General features: G+C 42.9%; 1 protein-coding gene across 9 annotated transcripts in view; it reads right to left on the minus strand.

Annotated features, from left to right (window-relative positions):
• The window catches only part of SIPA1 (signal-induced proliferation-associated 1), a 111,302-nt gene that overhangs the window by 63,084 nt on the left and 28,338 nt on the right, over positions 1 to 19,880 (minus strand). The window contains exon 1 of one of the 9 annotated variants that reach the window (XM_056527455.1): positions 147 to 216. The exons of 7 other annotated variants lie outside the window; for them this stretch is intronic. The gene's annotated coding sequence lies outside the window, so the exon portion shown is untranslated. Of the gene's footprint in view, positions 1 to 146; positions 217 to 19,880 lie in introns of those variants that run through there. One more of the 9 variants, XM_056527456.1, reaches the window with a different exon arrangement.

A 19,880-nucleotide genomic window follows, 5' to 3' on the forward strand; every position in this document is an offset into this window, starting at 1 on the left:
AAAAAAAAGAGGAAACATAATCGTAATTCAGAAATTGTATATACCCTCAATGTGCTGGTAGAGAGAGTATTCGACTTCATGATAAGACTTCAGAAGAAAAGTGTTAAGTCAGGCAAGAAAATCAAGTATCGAAAATATAAAAGTACCTTGACATACAACTGGAGTCTTGTCTTTGAGACCCTAAGGCGAGCGAGTGCGTGCGACGGAGGAGGAGGAAAACACCAAAAGCTTGTGGTTCAAGCTAGAGGGGAACTGAAATTTTAGAGTCAAATGAAGGAGGAACCAAAATAATGAAACCTGCATAAATAAAGTCATAAAATGAAGCTGAAGAATAATGTGACTCATGGCACCTATAGCCCTAAGGGTGCATTCACACCACGTTTTTGCAATACAGTTCCCGTATCAGGTTTTTGATGAAAAACTGATTCCTCAAAACGGACTAAACTGTATCAAAACGTGTGTACAAATTTTAACCCGTATACAGTTAAAAACCCTATACGGTTAAAAAAAATGATGTCCGGTTGCATCCTTTTTGTAAGAAAAAAAACGTTTACATTTTTAACTTTTCACTCCATTATGAATAAAGTTTCACTTGTTTGATTGAAATTCCAAGACAAAAAAACTGTGCAAAGTCAAAAACTGTATGGTGAAAACTGGATGGAACCGTACGCACATACAGTTCTGTACGGTTCCCATTGACTCCCATGTTAAAAAAAACAAACGTATACGGTTTAATACAGTTTTTCACCCGGACCAAAAACCGTGGTAGTCTACGGTTTTAGGTACGGGGAAAAAACTGACAAAACCTTACAGGATGCAAAACGGACACAACCTGATGCATCTTTTGGCATACGGTTTTCAATGGAGAGTCAATGCATATGGTTTTCAATACGGTTCCGTACGGTTTTCACATAGAAAATGTATACGGGAACTGTATTGTGAAAACGTGGTGTGAATGCAGCCTAACTGACTCCAAATGCAGCAAGTGCGGGACCAAGTGTTTGCTATCAATAACCAAGTGCCGAATAAGATGTCCACATAAGCTGCAATCTTATCAAGCTGTAAGATAGTAGAAGTAAGTCCACTTGGGAGTCTAAGGCTAGGTTCAGACTACGGAATTTCCGCCTGCAATTCCTCTTTGAAATTGCAGGCGGAAATTCCGCTTGCTAAAATGTATAGTGTAGTGAATGGGTTTCCGTTCACAAATTCACACTTCGGAATTTGTGAAGCGGAATTTGTGAACGGAAAATCTGCTTGGAAATTTCCGCCTGAAGAAAGGGGTTGCTCTTTCTTCAGGCGGAAATCCATGCGGAACACATTGCAGTCTATTGGAGACTGCAGTTTCCGCGCGCTCCTGACTGATTCAGTCAGCGCTGGCCGCACTCGGAATCTCCGGGCGGAAATTTTCTGCCCGGAGATTCCGTAGTCTGAACCTAGCCTAAGGGTTCAAAGCTCTGTGTCAGGGAACCATTGAGAGGCCCATAGGGCATTACAGGGGTACTCCGCTGCTCAGCGTTTGGAACAAACAGTTTGGAATGCTGGAGCCGGCGCCGGGAGCTCGTGATGTCATAGTCGCGCCCCCCTCATGACATCACGCCCCCTCAATGCAAGTCTATGGGAGGGGGCGTGACAGCTGTCACGCCCCCTCCCATAGACTTGCATTGAGGGGGCATGGCGTGACATCATAGTCCCGCCCCTCATGACATCACGCCCCACCCCCTCACACTCCCGGTGCTGGCTCCAGCGTTCGGAAAAGTTTGTTCCAAACACTGAGCAGCGGAGTACCCCTTTAAGATTGTCTTGGGATAAGAACCAAAGGCCTAACACAGCTTTCAGGCCCTGATGCAAAAATCTGCAACAAGGCACTATATCTACCATGTGCCATTTATAATACTGGTCTCATATGGGGCACATGTGTCCTGGGGCCCCTTTAGGCACCAGGGCAACTGATGTAACCGCTACCTGTGCACCCCCTATAGTTACGCCCCTGATAAGAACCCTAGCTTACCAATCAAAGTATGCGTAAAGGAACAAGACAGAAGTATGGCATATAGACCCTCATTTACTATTGGATTGCCGTGTAAATTTTGGAGAAACACGTCAGAGCGAATGCATTTCACTATATTTGTTAACGTTGTGCACCAAACATGCTGCATTTTGCCAATTTTTCCGACCATTTCCTCATTATTATTTTTTTCAAAATGTGGTGAGCATGGAGTAATTTAGGAAAATATTCACCCTGTTTTTGGCGCCTTTTCAGGCTGTGATTTTTTCAATAGGGTGATTAAAAACTTTGGCGCACTTTGGTCCTCAAGTTTGAAAACACATTGATACAGGTAAGGGATAAACGGAAAAAAATCACTATGAAAAAAAATAAAAAAATAAAGGAATATTAATAAATGATCCCCATAAACTGTAATTAGAATACAAATTTTCTGTAAAAATTTTAATTTAAAGCAACACTGAAGAACTATGGGACAGCAAGAAGCATAAGCATATGTGCCCACATAGTAGATACCGTGCAGATTAGTTGCAGATTTTCTGTAGATTTTGACTTCAATAGGGAAGAACTGCATCATTTTTGTCCTGCCTGAAGTTTGCTAAATGCAAATTAAAAAAAACCTATGGCCAAGCCCAAATAAATAAGATTGCATTGTAATTCATAAGATTAAAATGTCCCAATCACACAGCATTTCCAAGTTTCTTGATACAACCTCCTGTTCCTGAGATATGAGGGTTTATAATTTGGTCTAACAATTAAGGAAATTTGTCAGATGGGCGGAGCTTAATTTTAATAATAGGAGTGACTCAGGTGATGGGTAGGGCTATACAGCTATAAAGTGTGCACTAGGCATATACACCCCCCCCAATACACAAAATGTACACCCCCCTCAATACACAAAATTGACTCCCCCTGACTGTATAATTCTGCTCATCCCACTCAAATTTTTTAAATTAAGTTCACGCCCATCTGACGAATGTCAAATGATGAATTGTCAAATTATAAATTCTCATATGTCGGGAATGGAAGCGTTTATCAAGAAACAGGAAAAACGTGTGTGATCAGGGCACCCCAAGCTATTTCACATAGGTAAAATCTCAATATATTTGGGTTGGCCACAGGTCCTCTTTAAGAATATCACATGTAAAGTTAAAACAGCTGACAGCGGGCACCACAGTGTCATGTGCTGGGAGGTTCCATAAACAAAAATCCTTCAGAATCATCACTCTAAGGCTTTTAGTAATGACCCTTATGGGGGTACTCCGCTCCTAAACATCTTATCCCCTATCCTTTATAACCCCTTTAAGTGTAAAATTTGGCTGCCTATTTTCGGATGCAATTGGCAAAAAATGCGGGAACAATTTTTGCAGCCAGATTTTTTTCAAAGTGTGTCCAAAAATATAGCCGGAAAATAATATGTGGTGTCCCGGTACGTATTGCATACCGTACCTTGTATGGTGGTCCCCCAAAGTCAGAGTTACTACGTTCAGGTAGGGTCCCCCAGCTGGGACAGCTCCTATTCGCCTCCTCCTTTTCTAATTTCATAATGCTATTATGTATATATTTAATAATGTGTATATTTAATATAGTGTATATTAGTCTACTTACCTTGTTGGCGTCGCAGGATCTTCTGTCATGTGACCATGTTAATTCCTCTATGGTATGTTGGAGGACCTTTGGAGGTCCTTGGGTCACATGTTTACCCATAACTCTCTGTACAGAAGATTAACAGTTGTATGGACCAGTGAGCTTAAGTCCAGCCCCTGCCCATATAAGGGAGCTGTAGCCAATGATCGCTCTCTTGGGTTGCTGCTCTCGTGGATGCCGGACTAGCAGGACGGATCTGCGCAACTTTCAAAGACAAGCTAGGCCAGAAGCCTGCCGGCCTCAGCATAAAACTAAACCGTGAGTTAAAATCTCAATCCCCACTAAAGCTAGCCTGATTACTGGACCAAATCTAAACCCCTAAATCCAGTGGATTTGCGCAACAATTATAGACCGCAACAAGCTCAATAGACTCACGAGGTCCCAACCACTTGTCAAGCTCTAATAGACTCTGTTGTATGGACTGTTCCTGTTCATTATTGCCTAAAATCTTCAGTAAAGGTTCCGACAAGTTTCTGCAAAACTCCGGTTATGGACAATCAATTATTTCCTAACTCCCTATCACTTTTGGGAAGGGTGGCGGTAGGACAAGCATTACAGAGAATAGCCCTCACCCTGGCGTCATGAATAGAAAGGGTTAAGCAAGCACCCTTAGTAACCACACAGCTACACCCCATATACCCTATACCCCCAGGCTATCACAAATATACATGAAAGGATGTTCCGCTACATGTACATAGCCTTACAATTCTTTCTTTAGCCTCAATATCAGAAAAATATATTAAGAGAATCGCCACAATATTTTCTTATGCCCAATTTCATTTGTCCAGTGGGACTTATATACAGCCAGGTAGATTCTACTATCATGCCTGCTAAATATATATACTGTTAATCCAAAACAAAAAATGTCTTTTCCTTACAGACCCCCGGGCACAAATAACTGATAAACTTGGTTAAACCAAATCTAGAGAATGAATAATATGTCTTGTCTGGAGCAAAGTGTGACCAATGGAGAGGAGAACATCAGAGAAATTCTGATAACCAGAAAGGCAGAGTAAGGACAATGTACCATTATTTTCTATATACAGAACTGAAATAGTTGACATACACTGGATTTTATGATAACTGTGAATTTTGCTGCTTTAAGCTGAAAAATGAGCATCCTGCATGTACAATGTTGCTTTTTATGATTGAAGCGGATCGGTCAGCAGTAAAATGGGGGTATAAAGAAGCCCATGGCTAAGTAGGGCTAGTCACCATGAATCCGGGCATTGTTAAGATGTAAACCTTTTTTGTTATTATGCAAATGAGGCTCAAGTGCCCATGGGTGCCTTTCCCAGAACAATAAGTGCCCAACTAAGCCCAGTCTTTGTCCTTTTTATTTAGTGGCTGTCAATCAAACAGAATAGGTGGAAGCTAAAGAGGAAATGGGCTGGACTTACCAGGGCTCTTTTCCTGCTGGGAAACGCCCTCTGGGCACTTGAGTTTGATTTGCATAATAACAAAAGGTTTATGTCTCAACAATGCCTGGAAGCATGATGGCCAGCCCTATCTAGCCAGGTCCACGTTAAGTAAGAAGTCAAAGGACAGTCTAAAAGGATTTTTATGGTAGCCACATACATGCCATAAGGGTGCATTCGCCCAACGTTTTTGCAGTTCTTCTGCTGTGTCCCCACCAGACCCATGTTGCATCCCATTCATTTGAATAAGTTGGACCGAGTCAGATAGTGATTTCGGTTGGCTTATTTTTGAACCGTGTCAGTTTTATTGCCAGACTAAAAACCATGGTAAACCCCAGTATTCAGTCCAGGAACAAAACCGGATCCGGATCCGGTAGCTAAATTGCAAAGCCGAGGTATGAATGCCTCCTAACTGTTAGCCGAATGTTTGTCCAGCTGCCAGCTGTCTCTCCCAGTCCCTTCATACACATTTGGCTTGGGCACAGCGTTTATGTGTTCTGAAGAGAGAAGAGGGGTAGTTCGCTTCTACGCTCCTCTGGTGGTGGCTTTTCTCTTTGAAAACAAACAGACTGGGCAGTTAAAATTGGGAGGCCCCCATACATATTAGACAGTCAGACAATTTGTTCAGTGGCAGAAAGGGACAAATTTAAAGGGGTACAATATGTTCCGAATGCTTAGAGCCAGCTCCGGGGCTCGTGGCATCATAGTCCTGCCCCCTTGTGACATCACACCCCACCCACTCAATGCAAGTCTACTGGAGGGGGCGTGACGGCCGTGACACCCCCTCCCATAGACTTGCATTGAGGGGGCCCCGGAGCCCCAGGGCTGGCTCTAAGTGTTCGTAATAAAGTGTACCAATCGCTGAGCAGCGGAGTACCCCTTTAAAGGGCTGAAGGTCAGTGGGCTGAGTGAGTTGTCAGCCTTGAAAGAAATCCATTCTGTGGGACTATAGGAGACATCGGCTTACCCCTCATCTCCATTCAGGACACATGAAGGAAGGATTGGGAGAAATCGCTGTCGGTCAAACTACCCGACTCTCCTCTCATGCATGCCGTGTGTCGACCATGGCACAAAGCTGTGGCCGACAAGCCCCCTCTATGTATCTCTACGGGAGAGCTGGAGATACATGAATGATGTATCTCTGGCTCTCCCATAGAGATGCATGGTTGGGGAATGTCAGCCACAGCTTGGTGCGGTGTCAACACTGTGTAATCATGAGGAGAGTCGGGGCGCCATATGGGAGATCGTAGGGGTCTCTGCGGTCGGTCCCGCCGTGATCTGACACTATCCTGCGGATAGGTAATAGGTTTTGTTATACTGCTTAACTCCTTTAATAAGATCAACTCACAGTCATGCAGAGAACTTTGGGATTTTTATTACATTTCTACTATCGGTCTTTTGGTATCAGAACATGGACAAATTACAGAATGAATGTCAAGAAATTTGCTTCACATACATTGAAACTTATAACCACAAGCTGCCAACATCAATGGTTCACATCACATGTCATCATGCAGAAGGAAATTCACTGACACATACGCTTCTTTTATTTTATATCTTCTGTTTTTACCTTGTTTTTGCTTTTTAGTGAAAACTTTGTGGGCTAAACCAATATTAAAGGGGTACTCCAGTGGAAAATATTTCTTTTAAATCAACTGGTGCCAGAAAGATAAACAGATTTGTAAATTACTTCTATTAAAAAATCTTAATCCTAACAGTACTTATCAGCTGCTGTATGCTACAGAGGACGTTATTTTATTTTTGAATTTCTTTTCTGTCTGACCACACTGCTCTCTGCTGACACCTCTGTCCATTTTAGTAACTGTCTAGAGCAGGAGCAAATCCTCATAGCAAATCTATCCTGCTCTGGACAGTTCCTGACACGAACAGAGGTGTCAGCAGAGAGCACTGTGGTCAGACAGAAAAGAACTGTAAAACTTTCTCTGTAGTATACAGCAGCTGATAAGAACTTGAAGGATTAAGATTTTTTTTTAAAGAAGTCATTTACAAATCTGTTTAACTTTCTGGATCCAGTTGATATGAAAAAAATAGTTTTCCACCGGAGTGCCCCTTTAATGATAAGAAGGCCTATGAGATCACTTGGTAAATGATAATGCACGCTCATGAATCTTTCATAGCAGACAATGCCTGCCTTCAGAGACATGAGGCTACGTGCCATGTGTCTACTATTCAAATGTTTATGTTTATTTTGATAAATTGCCAATGAGTTCTATGTTATGAATGTAATACCGCAATGTTCCAAATCAACTGTTCTATATGGATGAATATATTCAGATTAGTTTACACCCCTCAGCTAAAAAAACAAAACAAAAAAAATGTATATAATTCACCCTATACAGTACAATGGCAACAAATAATCCTAAACTAAGAGGAAATCATCTGATACACGTTGTAACTGTTCTGTATCATTTCAGGAATTATACCAATACACCATCACATTCTAAAATGTATCATAACACCCTCCGGTTTTATATACAATTGTTTTATATGACACAGTTTGTTCCATCTGCTCGTGGAAGTGGTTGTCTTCATCCAATCCAAACAATTGTCTTCCTTGCCAAGTAATAACTTTCTCTCAAGAGAACGTGACCATAATGTTGCTATTGTTCATCATTCACTTCCCAAAATATGCACATTTTTGGGACTAGGGGGCCGAGGCAGAAAGCAATCTGGACAATAGCTGTAGAACATTACTACATCTTATGTCCTTCACAATCAAGTTCACAATCACTATGCCTAATCTCATATAACACTGCTAAGTACTGTGAACAAAAGGCACTACTCCTTAAAGGGGTACTCTGCCCTTAGACATATTATCCCCTATCCAAACGATAGGGGATAAGATGTCTGATCGCGAGGGTCCTGCCATTGGGGACCCCCGCGATCTCGGCTGAGGCACCCCAGACATCTGGGCTCGGGATGTCACAGCAGTGCCCCTCTCATGGCGTCAAGGCCATGCCCCCTCAATGCAAGTCTATGGGAGGTGGTGTGACGGCATAGACTTGCATTGAGGCAGCGTGGCTGTGACATCATGAACGGGGCGCAGCCACGATGTCACGAGCCTCCGGAGCTGCACGCGACGCTCTATACGAACGCTGGGTGCAGCAGAGAGATCGCAGTGGTCGCTAGTGGTGGGACCTCCGCGATCAGACATCTTATCCCCTATGCTTTGGATCGGGGATAAGATGTCTAGGGGCGGAGTACCCCTTAAAGGCATATACTGTACATTGTCAACCACTCCTTTTTGTGTTGCTGGACACTCTTTCTTGAACCAACAGCAGGACCTACTGTACAAATTTTGGCACCTGGACAATTGCAACACTCCAATCCTTGACCGGGTGAACAGGCTTGTATCCTGAAGGTCCCTCTTTTGACAGCCATTGAGAAACTAACCAACATTTTTGGGTGCACAAGCCAACCATTGGAAACCTATCCAATCCTACCTTAAAGCCTATCTGTCATTTCAAATAACTTTTCAAGATAAGCTGCTGTATTGTACATGAGGAGTAGCAATATTTTTGGCCATTATATAACTTCTATATGGCATTTTTCCCCAGTTTTCCCCTCTGCAGGCTTCTTGTTTAATTTTTAGTATTCCCTGAGTTAGTGGACGGAGACTAGGTGCTTTGATGTATCCCATACTTTGGAAACACACAGAAGAGGCGATCCTGTTCTTCTATATCTCTGTAGCACACCTACGGAAGCATAATAAAGGACATTATAGAGCAGTACAGAGTAGTCTATGCAGTGAATTGAGTCCTGTGGTACTGTAAACTCTCTTCTGCCTCTCTCCGGTCACTACTCTCTCCTCCTCCACCCTTCTTCATAAACTTCTAGGGGCAGCATGTAACACGACCTCTCTCAGGGCAAACTTCAGCTGTTTTTCATGAGTTTAGGAGGTGAGGGAAGCAAACAAGAAGCCTGATAAGGGGGGAAAAGAGGCATTTTCTCTGATAAGATCTACATTTTTTATTATTTGCTTCTACTGTTGATTTATGAAAAGTTTGTTGAAACGTCAGGGACCATTTATATCTTCCTTCCCTGCCCCTGTTCTAAACCTGACATGTTAGGGTGCTGTCCCATATGTCCAGCGATACAGTACTGGGCCGGATCACTGGACACAAATGATGGCAAAGTGAATCAGCTGTGTATGGGCGCCCAGTTATTTCTTCAGGCTGCTTTGGGAACACTGCATGATGCGTTTCTCTGTCTGGCTTGTCTGGTGATCTGGGGAAACTGAGCCGGACCAGAGGACATATGTGACGGTGCCCTTAGTGTTGAAGACAGAGGAATTTTAGGTACCATGTTTAGCCCAACCTAGTACTCCTGTCCCCCATTGTATCTGGCCAGGTCTGGTCATTTATGTAGTTGGCTATATGGTTGTACTTTTCTTCTGTAGGTCCGTGATAAAACATGAAGGCACTTAAAGGAAATCTGTCACCAGGTAGTGCAGGTGACACTGATGACAACGGTACTTACCTTGTCCTGGTCCTTGGTTTGGATCTCCTGTAATCTTCTCCGGTATCTTCGCTCGGGGCACCGGCTTGGGGCACGGGCGGAGCTTAATGACGTAAACGCTGCTGTTCCCAGGACACAGCAGAGAGCAGCAGCGGTGACGTCACTAAGCTCCTCAAGCCACTGCTGCTTTCTGCAGGGTCCCGGGCAGCAGTGGTTACATAATTAAGCTCCGCCCGTGCCCCAAGCCGGTGCCCAGAGCGAAGATACTGTAGAAGATTACAGGGGATCCCCACCACGGACCGGGACAAGGTGAGTACCGTTGTCATCAGTGTCACCTGCACTACCTGTTGGTACCGACAGGTTAGTGCAGGTGACACTGGTGACAGATTTCCTTTAATGTACCCAATTACTGTAAACTAGTTAGATGCTAGATTGGTAGGATCTTTAAAGAGGTAGGAGTTCAAGAGGTTGCACGGTAACTATGTCCTACATACTAATCTTGCATGGTAATGTAATCTGGAAAACACAGTGTTAAAACACACTCATTAAAATAAATCAATTGTAAATGGTAGCAAGCAAGAGATTTACAATACAGTGCTTCCGGGTTTTTATGTGATTAACTCCTGAAGAGTTTCATTTAGCGTCTGCCAAGAGAAGATGGAACAAGCATTAAGTGTAACTACTGTGATTCCTCTTTCTACCTCATCAAATAACAAAACAGCCAAATGTCCATTCCAGCCTGAACACATGAACATTCATTGTATAATCGCATTTTCATTTTGCAATATGCTTCTTTTATCTTACAGTAAAGACACTGAAGCCGCCCCTAGACTTTATATATGGTCAATGGACCCACCCAAAATCTTTAGAGTCTTCAGACAATCTTAACATAGAGTCACAAGGCCACCTATGTAGTATATGTCTAATGTATATGGTGGGAAAGCTCCTGGCGTATACATCAAATGCATCCATAGGTCAAAACGCATCATAGGTCACTATACCTTTGTTTGCTGGTTAAAATAATGTAGTTGACTAGAGATATCCTGCACAACATTGTATATCACACAATATATCACGAAATGATTGCCGACGTACAGCTAGATAGTGTCCTGCATCTGCGTCAGTGACATACATAAGGAAATCCTCCCAACATATCTCTCCAACATATGGGGTGAACCCAGTGTCATATGTATGGTGATCTCCTGACCTTCGGTGGAAGGCATATGTTGGAGGAAATAAAGATCGTGCATGTTGCTCTTGTTGGTCTTTGGCCAACAGTTACGTAAAGCTTGTAGTGGCCCATTGTATGGAAGGTTGCATTGATTCAGTTTTTGCCAAATAAACCTGGACTGTATACAATTGCTCACACCAAACATGGTTGCAAAGGAACCTTAGAGTCTATTAACACAGGTAGACAACTGTAACGTAATACAACTTAATAATCAGCATTACTGATGAGCGATCCGAGCCGGCAAATCCTGTCTCGCTCAGAATTTGGGATGACAGCAGCTCTCCAAGCTTTCTAACTTTGCTAGGCTCAATTATTGCAGTTGCAATCGCGGTAATAGTAGCAGAAGGGATGAGAAAGACATGGCATTTAGTATTAGCAACACTGATCTGATGTCAGGATAGCCTAGCATACCTTGCAGCTAACAGCAAGACCACATGACCCCAAGGTTGCATTTATGTGACTTACAGCTTCCAGGCCAATGAGGACACAGCATAGGGGTAGGTTTAATGGGTTAATAAAGCCTGATGGACTGGATTCGGCTGCCATCATGGAAAGAAAGCTGAGAGAGAGAGCACAGAGGAACTACTGATCACAGAAATCTTTCACAAATCCAATACAATATGAAAGGAAGCTAAGAAAAGCATTGAACAGTGAGCTGACCTCAGCCATTAATCTCCTGTCACCTGCATTACTGCGTCCAGTTGGTGCACTACATATCTCAGCCAGCAGTGTTGCTGCAGAATGAGCCCATGAAAGCTATCACATTACAAGCTGAGCAAAGCATTGAATAGTGGGCTGACCTCAGACATTAACCTTCTGTCTTCTGCATTACTGTGTCCAGTTTGTGCACTACAAATCCCAGCAGTCTGACTGTAAAATGAGCCCTTAAAAGTTACGTGCTTTCTGGGTTTATACAGACGTATAGCATTTCTACTCTGGTTTAACATAGCTATTCATTTAAAAGCATTGAGAGTAAATGCGGAATAGTCATCTAAGGCCAAATCACCCCAAAAACATAATACGTTCAAACAACTCTAATCAGCATTATGATGGCTGTTAGTCGCCGACCAGGAATTGCAAACAATCAATTACACAATTTTATTGTAAATTTATATTTTCCAAATTCATTGCTTGGGGTGTAATCGAATGGGGTGTCAGCATTCGCTACTGTAGAAAAGTAGAAGATAATTGTAGGGCAGCACACAATTGCATGCTTCCCCTGGCTTGTTTTAGAGATCAATGGGGGTCTGAACACTCATTCTGCTCAAAAATATGTGACTTTTCTGTGTTTTAGTCACTTTTACATGTTCTCTGCTAAATGCAGCGTAGCTTTAATATAAAAGGGACCTGGTTTAGGTGGTGTGTTTTTAGCCCCATTTACTTACCCTGTGCGGCTTTTTAAATGGGCACTGTCATAAAAACTAATTTTTGATATTGTACTCCTTATGGTAAATAATAAAAAATTCTAATGTACCTTGTTTAAAAAAAAAAGTTTTCTATGTTTTATTTATCGTTTATTTGTTTTTAAAAAAGCTGCCACTAGGTGTCTTCCTACTTGTCCAGAGCACATTTCCCCCCCATATCTTGCAGACTTTGGACTCCTGCTGGCCTGGCAGAAGTCCAAAATCAGGAAATGCAGTCTGGAGTGCTGAGGGTGTGTGTGCAGCCTTAGCCAATCATAGCTCATCTCACACTGAACTGCTCTGGGCTGTGTGCAGCAGAGTGAGGGAGGAAATTCTCCCCTGTATGGCTTCAGATAATGTCATGCCTGCTGGCTAATGCCCCTTCCCAGTCTGTGAATCTGACTGAGACTGAGCAGAAAATACAGAACAATATCAAGGTAGAAAAAAAATAAAGGAAATCACTGCAGGCAGCAGCGCCTGTATGTAACGTAGTCTCCGTCCTGCAGTGGCAGGGAGCCAAGGAAGTAGCCCCGTGTACGATGCGCCTCGTGGTGGAGCCGCATCATACACAGGGCTACTTCCCCAGCTCCCTGCCACTGCAGGATGGAGACTGTGTTACATACAGGCGCTGCAGGTTGGATTTCCCCACACTAATACAGGACTCCTGACACTATCTGAGGATTGCCTGCGTGGATGACGGCCACTTGTATACTATACCAAATATCTAAGATGCATTGTATTGAAAATTAGATGCATATCTGTATTTTAACCCCTTAAGGACCAGGCGTTTTTCGTTTTTTGCACTTTCGTTTTTTTCCTCCTTACCTTTAAAAAATCATAACTCTTTCAATTTTGCACCTAAAAATCTGTATTATGGCGTATTTTTTGTGCCACCAATTCTACTTTGTAATGACATCAGTCATTGTACCCAAAAATCTACGGCGAAATTGAAAAAAAATCATTGTGCGACAAAATTGAAAAAGAAATGCCATTTTGTAACTTTTGGGGGCTTCCGTTTCTACGTAGTACATTTTTCAATACAAATGACACCTTTTCTATATTCTCTAGGTCCATACGGTTAAAATGATTTGACTTTGTATTACTACTGAAAAAAATCATAAATACATGCAGGAAAATGTATACGTTTAAAATTGTCATTTTCTGAGCCCTATAACTTTTATATTTTTCCATGTTTAGGGGGCTATGAGGGCTCATTTTTTGCGCCGTGATCTGAAGTTTTTGTCGGTACCATTTTTTGCATTGATCGGACTTTTTGATCATCTTTTCATGATATAAAAAGTGACCAAAGATACGCTATTTTGGAATTTTTTTGCGCGTACGCCATTGAACGTGCGGTTTAAAAAGCGGTATATTTTTATAATTTGGACATTTCCGCAAGCGGCGATACCACATATGTTTATTTTTATTTTTATTTACACTGGGTTTTTTTTATTCTTGGAAATGCCAGGTGATTCAAACTTTTATTTGGGGAAGGGATCATTGAAAGGGTTAATGATTTTTTTTTACACTTTTCTTATGCAATATTATAGCTCCTATAGGGGGGGCTATAACATTGCATTAACTGATCTTTTACACTGATTGATCCATCTCCATAGGAATGGATCAGTGTTTTCGGCGATTGAATGCTCAAGCCTGGATCTCAGGCTTGAAGCATTCATTCGGCGATCGGACTGCAGGAAGGAAGGTAAGAAGACCTCCTCCTGTGCTACAGCTGTTCGGGATGCCGCGATTATACCGCAGCGATCCCGAACAGCTCCCTGAGCTAACCGGCACATTTTACTTTAGTTTTTAGCAGCTCGGCTCAGCTTTGAGCGTGCGGCTAAAGGGTTAATAGCGCGCGTCACCGCGATCAGTGCTGCGCGCTATTAGAGGCGGGTCCCGGCTTCACTATGACGCCGGGGCCACCGCGATATGATGCAGGGTTACCCATTAACCCCATGTTATATCACGGGAGCGGGACTAGGGGCGTAAGTTTATGCCCTTGGTCCTTAACAGGTTAAAGGGGTTATCCAGGAAAAAAAAAAATTTTATATATCAACTGTCTCCAGAAAGTTAAGCAGATTTGTAAATTACTTCTGTTACAAAATCTTAATCCTTTCAGTACTTATGAGCTGCTGAATTTGAGTTGTTGTTTTCTGTGTAAGTGCTCTCTGATGACACGTGTCTCGGGAACTATCCAGAGTAGAAGCAAATCCCCATAACAAACCTCTTCTACTCTGTGCAGTTCCCGAGACAAGCAGAGATGTCAGCAGAGAGCACTGTTGCCAGACAGAAAAGAACAACTCAACTTCAGCAGCTGATAATTATTGGAAAGATTAAGAAGTAATAGAAGTAATTTATAAATCAATTTAACTTTCTGGAGCCAGTTGATACATAAAAATTTTTTTTTCCTGGATAACCCCTTTAACAAAGCATTGGAGCTACATTGTAAAGGTTCCCCTGAGGACGTCCCCGTGCCTAGCTACTAGCACGTGGATAGAGGGAATAAATATATTATTATTATCAATGTGGTTATTATATACAGCAAAAACACTGCTCTTTTTAGCGCAGTGAGTAGCTCTTTATGTGAAACCTTACAGCCATATCATATTGGGCGGCAGGGTTCATGTGTTTTCTACACTATTTTGGTATTCACTTTCCCCTATCTGGTGGCTTTTAAATATGATTAATTAAATGTTGTACTTTAGCGACACCCCTTATATCAACTTTTTGCTTTGATATAATTTTTTTTTTTTTTGGCCAGCTAAGTCTAATGCGCCGCCTATCTTGTTTATAATCGAGTCATGACACCAAGGAAGTGCCTTAGAGGCGGAATATTATTAAAAACAAGTTCATCTTATTGAAGTTCACTGTACAAATAAATAGAATACATATATAATACAATAACACTGCATATTTGTGACATAAAAATGACGCAATATCATGTTTTGTACTTTTGGACAAAAATACAAACTGGAAACATTTACCACCAACCAGGAAGCTTCTCAGCAGTTGCTCAAGAGGAAAACATGCAATGCATTTCCGAGTACACAACAGGCAGCAAAAGACATAACAACACACGTACTGTCCAGTAAACATGTTCAGAATCTATAGAAATTTTGGGTATTTTTTAGTAGAAACTTTCAAGGTGGATTCTGAAGACAAAACACAACAGCAGCCGGACATTGCATATAGGTGAATGATAGATCAATTTTTGTCTTTTTGAGAAAAAACATACAATGCTACTGTATATCTGTCCTTCCTTAGCCTTTATTTTATGTTGGGTAAATTAGGGAAAAAATACAGATAACAATGTATTAAAAAAACTGCAGATCTTTATGCACATGGCTGTGTTAGAGTTTGGGGCTTTTATTGTTGTTGGCAAGCTCTGTTGGGCGCCAGATATATTAGAAGTATTGGTACTAGAGTAGAACACCTATGGACCTCTCAAAACATTATGGCCCTCATTTACTTAGAAAATCGGGTTGTAAGTCTATCTTGCTTTCTTACCCGACTGCTTTTTTCCCCTGGTATTTATTATTATGTTGCATCCTGTTTGTCGCACGTGGGTTTTGTAGGTTTTGGTTTCCAACTCTTCTGAGTTGTTGGGAAAAAATCCACAACAATTCAACAAATTCGGGTTGGAAACCTTTATAAATACGTGGGAAAGCTCAGAAATGTCGGGTTACGCCCCTTTTTGGGGTTTGGGAGAATCCACATCGGGTCCGTCGGAAAAAAATGTAGCATCGTGTCGCAGACTGGCGCACGATGTCTGCGACATGTCGCAGACAAAGATGCGCCAGAAAAACCTGACAAAACAAGTCGGGTTTAGAATAGTAAAAGAGGGCCTATATGGCCTACATTGTCCCTTCAGCTCTGTATTATGGAGCCATATAGACCCCATGAGCCAAAGTCTTTGTGTGGTGTGCATGAGGCTTTAGACTGCAAAACATATACCTCAATGGGCACTGTCAGAACCAAAACCTTTTTATATGTATATTTTTATATGTGTATTTGTACATTGTCCTTTTTGTAGAAATCATGGTTTATAACAAAGATCACTAGGGGTTCCCATGCCATCCAGAACATAATCCTGTCTGGCTGCAGTATCATCTGTTTCCTAGCCTGTACTTTAAAGTAGTAAAATAAATCAAACATATTCCAGGAAGTGAGGGCGGGACTAGCACTCCTCTGTGCTCACTCCTGTCCTGTCTATCAGACTGAAGCATAAAACAGAGAGGATGGGGTTACAGATCAGCCTGCAGTTATTGGATGAAGATATTCAGCACAGCACAGCAGACTCAGGGAGGAAGTGAATGCATGGAGTGAGGGCTGAATGTAAGAATGATTGAGCAGCAGAACAGGGGGATTTGGAGCAAAATACAGAAGCAAGACACATAAAAAAATACATGTAAAGCAACTGCATGATCTAGTGAGTAACATATACAGTGGGGATCAAAAGTTTGGGCACCCCAGGTAAACATTTGTATTAATGTGCATAAAGAAGCCAAGGAAAGATGGAAAAATCTCCAAAAGGTTAGACATTCTTATAATATGTCAACAAAAGTTAGATTTTATTTCCATCATTTACACTTTCAAAATAACAGAAAACAAAAAAATGGTGCCTGCAAAAGTTTGGGCACCCTGCAGAATTTATAGCATGCACTGCCCCCTTTGCAAAGCTGAGACCCGCCAGTGTCATGGATTGTTCTCAATCATCATTTGGGAAGACCAGGTGATGTCAATCTCAAAGGTTTTAAATGCCCAGACTCATCTGACCTTGCCCTGACAATCAGCACCATGGGTTCTTCTAAGCAGTTGTCTAGAAATCTGAAACTGAAAATAGTTGACTCTCACAAAGCTGGAGAAGGCTATAAGAAGATAGCAAAATGTTTTCAGATGTCAAAATCCTCTGTTCGGAATGTAATTAAGAAATGGCAGTCATCAGGAACAGTGGAAGTTAAAGCAAGATCTGGAAGACCAAGAAAAATATCAGACAGAACAGTTCGCAGGATTGTGAGAAAAACAATTCAAAACCCACGTTTGACTGCACAATCCCCCCCAGAAAGATCTGGCAGACACTAGAGTTGTGGTACACTATTCCACTATAAAGACATACTTGTACAAATATGGTCTACATGGAAGAGTCATCAGAAGAAAACCTCTTCTACGTCCTCACCACTAATATCTGCGTTTGAACTTTGCAAATGAACATATAGACAAGCCTGATGCATTTTGGAAACAAGTTCTGTGGACCGATGAGGTTAAAATTGAACTTTTTGGCCAGAATGAGCAAAGGTACATTTGGAGAAGAAGGGGAACAGAATTTAATGAAAAGAACCTCTGTCCAACTGTTAAGCATGGGGGTGGATCAATCATGCTTTGGGGTTGTATTGCAGCCAGTGGCACAGGGAACATCTCACGAGTAGAAAGAAAAATGGATTCAATAACATGTCAGCAAATTTTGGATGCTAACTTGATGCCATCTGTGAAAAAGCGGAAGTAAAATAGAGGATGGCTTCTACAAACGGATAATGATCCTAAACACACCTCGAAATCCACGGGGGATTACAACAAGAGGCGTAAACTGAAGGTTTTGCCATGGCCTTCAAAATCTCCTGACCTCAACATAATTGAAAATCTATGAATAGACCTTAAAAGAGCAGTGCGTGACAGACAGCCCAGAAATATCAAAGAACTGGAAGACTTTTGTAAGGAAGAATGGGCAAAGATACCTCAAACAAGAATTGAAAGACTCTTGGCTGGCTACAAAAAGCGTTTACAAGCTGTGATACTTGCCAAAGGGGGCAGTACAAGATATTAAAGGACAACTGCAGCGGCATTACACTTATCCCCTATCCACAGGATAGGGGATAAGTGTTTGATCGCGGGGGGTCCGACCGCTGCTACCTCCCCCGATCTCCCTAACGGGGTGCTGCCATAAGCGCTCATGGTGAGCGCTAAGGCGCGTAGCGTCGACCTAGAGGTCGACGGTGATGCCCCGTCTCCTCCCTCTCCCCATACAGTTCTATGGGGGATGCGGGGAGGCACGAATGCTGCCTCCCCGCCTCTCCCATAGAGATGTATGGAGGAGGCGTGCCGGCCGCAACGTCATGCTGCGGCTGGCACGCCCCCTGCACGGGAGAGCCGCGGCCCCGTACAGGAGATCGCCGGGGGCCCCAGCATTCGGACCCCCCGCGATCAAACACTTATCCCCTATCTTGAGGATAGGGGATAAGTGTTTGTAACGCTGCAGATGTCCTTTAACTCTGCAGGATGCCCAAACTTTTGCAGATGCCATTTTTTTGTTTTCTGTTATTTTGAAAGTGAAACTTTTGTTGACATATTATAAGAATGTCTAATCTAATCTAATTTTATGCCTTTTGGAGATTTTTCCATCTTTCCTTGGCTTCTTTATGCCCATTAATAAAAATTTTTACCTGGGGTGCCCAAACTTTTGATACCCACTATATAAGCTTTATTTTATTTATGTGATATAACAGGTAAAAAGAGGTTTAGATGACTTTTTCATTGATGGTCTATCGCTCTTATAGGCTATCAATATGAGGATGCCAACTGTAACGGGACATGGCAGGTGGTGGATCCTCTGGGCCTGTGTGGATGATGACATGAGCCGTGCCAGGGAACGGAGTCTAAGGTGCCGCTGGTTTTCCCCAGAGCCCGCCACAAAGCGGCATGGATGTTGGAGCACGGGGGCCAGACGAGGTAAACGCCGTGTTCTACAGGTTCTTTTATTCAAAGGAAGTTCCTCCTGCCTCTCGGCAAAACACACATCAATTTGAGTGGCTAAATGGATAAGTTCGGTTAGGTTAGCCGGAGAATCTTGTGCAGTGAGAGAATCCTTGATTCGAGAGGAAAGTACTTTTTTAAAGGTAGCACACAAGGCCTCATCGTTCCAAGAAAGTTCAGAGGCAAGAGTGCGGAACTGAACCGCGTGGTCGCCAACGGGAGAGTTACCTTGGCAGAGGTTCAGTAGAGCAGTCTCGGCAGAGGAAGCTTGCGCGGGTTCTTCAAATGCATGGCGGAATTCTGCAAGGAAGGCTGACGGGTTCAAGGAGACCGGATCTCTACGACCCCAAAGAGGAGTAGCCCAGGCTAAAGCTTTTCCAGACAGTAAACTGACCACAAACGCCACTTTAGCATGCTCCGTCGGGAACAGATCCGCCATGAGTTCTAGATGGATAGAACACTGTGTCACAAAGCCTCTACACAGCTTGGGATCTCCGTCATACTTAGAAGGCAAGGAAAAACGAAGCTTGGACCCGGGAGAAGCTGCAGACACAGGAGGAGGCTCAGGAATAGGTGACTGCTGCTGTTGTTGCTGCTGAGCGGCAAGAAGCTGTTGCACCATGGCTGAGAGTTGATTCTGTTGTTGCGCCTGACGGGCTAACTGCTGCGACTGCTGAGCCAAGACGGTGGGAAGATCCAAGACATCTGGCAAAGGCACCCCAGCGGGATCCATGGCCGGATCTTACTGTAACTGGTCGCGGCAGGTGGTGGATCCACTGGGCCTGTGTGGATGATGATGTGAGCCGTACTGGGGAGCGGAGTCTAAGGTGCCACTGGTTTTCACCAGAGCCCGCCGCAAAGCGGGATGGTCTTTCTGCAGCAGGCGGCACCCAGGTCGCTACCCCTGGCACGACTCCTCCACACAGGTATCTGGGAGGTGGCGTGGCACA

Source organism: Hyla sarda, chromosome 6 (genome assembly GCF_029499605.1).
Source record: "Hyla sarda isolate aHylSar1 chromosome 6, aHylSar1.hap1, whole genome shotgun sequence".
Lineage (NCBI taxonomy): Eukaryota > Metazoa > Chordata > Amphibia > Anura > Hylidae > Hyla > Hyla sarda.